Raw genomic sequence first — 3,901 nt, 5'->3', positions numbered from 1 at the left:
CATACAACTAATGTGATGAGCCTCAGTCGTAGTATCCAAAGTATAATGCCACTGGGTCATCATCAACGTCAGCGGTACCTGCATCTAAAACATCAACATCTACACGATCATGGTGGTAGCCACGTTTGCATTGGTGGAAGTATGAGTTCACTAACTCAATAGTATAAAAACTTACTAGGTTTTCACAATAAGCCAATTGATAAGTGTTGAATGTTACACATTCTAACCCCTTAATATACGTATGTTAATCTCTTAGTTTTGTTATAGTTTGATGTTTTATGTTATTTTTGTGTTTTCTTACATTTTACAGGTTTTGGAAGAAAATCACTTAAAATCCATCAAATTCAAATTTTAGAACAAGTCTGCAAGAATAAGTTGGCAAACTCACTTTTGAAAAGATTCAACTCCAAATCAATTTTGAATTTGTTTGCTGCAAAAAAGAGAAATCGACAAAAATCGGTTACTTTTGAAAAGATTCCAAAATGAGCATGTCTCTATATTTGATTCATAACTTTTAGCTCAAATATTGGATTGCAATAAAATTAGTGGCGTTGGACAGCTAAGAAAAAAAAAGTGCCTGAAATAGGTTTTTTCTAATTCAGACAGTTACTATACAAAAATTGCTCCGCAATATAGGACCAAAAATCTGGACGAATTTGGAATCCTTTTCATTATTGGATTGGATTTTCAGTCTTCTACTTGGACTAAGAGACTGATTTATGATCTTTCTCGAATTTCTAGGGCTTTAAGAGTTCTCCTAATCCACATAAATTGGTCTCTAAATATTGAAAACAAACACACAAGCTTTGGGAATGATGAAAGGCTATATAAGGGTTTTCTCTAGTTTTTCTCTTTTCCTTTGTTACATGAGGATGATTTTCATCCAAATTATGTGTATCTAATAGTTTAGTTAGGGCTTGATTGAAGCCTTAATCATGTCTCTTTAAGTGTTTTCAATTTGCCTTGCTACAATTCATATATTGATGTTTAACTTGATTATTTTCGTTTTTCTTGAATTCCTCGCATGTTTATGTTTGATCATCATATGCATGTGATATGGATTTGTTATTTATGTCAATTTAGATGGCCGAGTTCTACGCATAATAGAGTAACGAAAGAACCCCATCATAGGTTCTTGGATTAATCAATATGGAGAATCGGATGTAGATGTCATGCTCTAGGCTTCATGTGTTTGTAGATCTCTATAGTTTTATGCTTTCTTAAAGAACGACTTAGTAGATGCCACGCTAAATCCTGAGAAAGAAAAGAATTAAAGTAGATACTATACATAATCCGTTGCTTAGGTAGATCAATAGCCTAAGAAGTAGATGACATGCCCTTAGGTTAAGTATCATGTTATGATTGTAGTATTATGCATATTGTGATTCTTAATTGAGTATGATTAGCGGTGGATATCGAAGTACTACATTTTCTTCTTATTATTTCAAATCAATATTTTATCTCATCTCATTCAGAATATTTATTTAGAAAATTTTCTTTAAGCATAATTTATATCAATCCTCGTGGGAATGATCTCATACTTACTTTTTATATTATTGTTTTGATCTTGTACACTTGCAAGTAATATTATTGTTTTGATCTTGTACACTTGCAAGTAAAACGTACATTTATTTACCTATTTATTTAGGTAGATATTTGCAAAACAAGTTTTTGGCGCCATTGCCGGGGATTGTGTTAAATTGTGATTTAAAGTTTTTCCTTTTATTTTAGTTATTTGTGTTTATATATATATATTCTCATCTGAGTTTTTCTACAGAATTTTGATTCTGGTCTCCAGTAGCTGCGATCGAGCGTAGTAGTACCATGATCGAGCGCACTTCTTCTAGACAGTAGCACTGGTGCTATTGTCCATTACTATAATATTTTCTGCCTATGAAAGGTCTTAATCTCATAATTTCAACATCATTCCATTACGATCCAAACATCGAGCGCACTATTCGACAACCTCGAAGACAAAGAGACAACTCCGAAACAGAAAATATATTCGAAGTCAAGGAAATGATGGCAGAAGCACATGAAGAGTTCATTTATACCACATAATCTAAACCAGCCATCGTGCATTGCTTTCCAACCAAATGTGCAAAGCAATTTTAATTTGTCTCCTCACTTACTCAATATGGTTCCACATTATAGAGGCACACCTACAAAGGATCCTTTGCAAAATGCAAAACATCCATGGCTTAAACGCGGAAGGAATAAGGTTAATTCTGTTGCCTTTTTCATTGAAAGATAATGCTAAGCTATGGTTGAATTCTTTGGTTGTAGGGTGTGTATTCACAATTGGGACGACTTGGCCACAAAATTCTTAAAAAAGTTCTTCCCAAACCAAAAGGACTAGGCAATTGAAGAGGGAGATTCAAACCTTCTAACAAAAAGATGGAGACCTATTCTTTGAGGTGTGGGAGCACTTCAATGAGCTACTTCTAACATGCCCACATCATAACCTATCTCAAGATGATCAGGTACAAGCCTTTTATGAAGGTTTAAATGATTCTAACAAAAGCCGTGTAGATTCAGCTTGTGGAGTCTTGCTAATGGAGAAGAATAGCGAGGAGGCCATAGAACTCTTTTAGACTTTAAGCAAGAACTCCCAACAATTCTCATCCCGAGGGAGGCAAGGACTAAAGGAAATGGCGTATATGAAGGGAATATAAATGGTGGAATCCAAACTTAGACGGCTACCATGGAGAGAAAGCTTGACATGTTGGTGCAAGCCATGACTACTCATCACATCTCTCCATTCAATAGATTACACTAGTTGAGGTATGTGCCATATGTTCCCATTCTGACTACACCACTGAGACTTGTCCCATGTCTTCATTTACAGATCAGGAGCAAGTGAACTATGTGGGCCAAAATAACTATCATCTGAAAAACAATCCATACTCCAACACTTACCATACAGGGTGGCGAAATCACCATAATCTTCATGGAGTAACAATCAGAATGTGTAGAATCCATAAGGGCAGCAAAGAAACTTCCAACAGGGAAATAACTATCAAGCTCCACCATAAGTGGTCCTACTGAATCCAGAGCCAAAGAAGAATGACACGAAAGTGCTATACTACAACTTTTGACTGTGCAACAATAGACCAATCAAACTATTCAAAGATTGGAGGCCACTACAAGTCAAGCTATTCAAAGACTGTAAGCACAAGTGGGGTAGATGGCCAAAGAGCTAAGCGAGAAAGAGGGGCGAATTTCCATCCCAAACAATACCCAATCCAAGAGATCACGAGCAACTCATGGCCATGACAACCCTCAGAAGCGGGACGACCATTGATAACAAGGTGGGAATTGATGAGACCATACCAACATCTCCAACTGAAGCTAAAACTTACAAGGTAAGCGAAAAGGAGAAGGTGAATGCACCACCTTTCCCTCAGAGGTTAGTAAAGCCAAAGAAAGAAAAGCAACTTATGGATATATTTGAGACTTTGAGAAAAGTTGAAATAAACATTCCTTTGTTAGATCCAATTTAGCGAATTCCTTCTTATGCTAAATTTTTAAAGGATTGTTGTACTCATAAAAGGAAGTTTCAAGATCATGAAAAAGTTGCTTTAGTAGAAAAGGTAAGTGCGGTGTTAAGAAAGTCGCCACCAAAGCTGAAAGATCCAGGTAGTTTCACTATTCCTTGCAGGATTGGTGACCAACATTTTGATCATTCATTGTTAGATTTGGGAGCAAGTATCAATTTGCTGCCATACACTGTGTATGAGACACTAAGTTTGGGGGAGCTCCAACCAACATCGATCACCTTATAATTGGCACATAGAAGCATTAAAAGACTGAGAGGTATCTTGGAAGATGTCCTAGTAAAGGTAGATCAATTTATCTTACCGGTTGATTTCATTGTGCTAGATATGAAAGAATCCCCAAT

The 3,901-nt window shown here is 36.0% G+C and overlaps 1 non-coding gene across 1 annotated transcript; it reads right to left on the bottom strand.

The window, feature by feature from the left end:
• Positions 1-2,360: 2,360 nt before the first annotated feature.
• Positions 2,361-2,467, bottom strand: LOC133862110 (small nucleolar RNA R71). The gene has a single exon (XR_009899133.1). It is a non-coding gene; the product is annotated as a small nucleolar RNA R71 (small nucleolar RNA).
• Positions 2,468-3,901: the final 1,434 nt, after the last annotated feature.

The sequence above is a fragment of the Alnus glutinosa genome, chromosome 2, assembly GCF_958979055.1.
Source record: "Alnus glutinosa chromosome 2, dhAlnGlut1.1, whole genome shotgun sequence".
Classification (NCBI taxonomy): Eukaryota; Viridiplantae; Streptophyta; class Magnoliopsida; order Fagales; family Betulaceae; genus Alnus; species Alnus glutinosa.
This window is presented reverse-complemented; position numbering and strand designations above follow the sequence as displayed.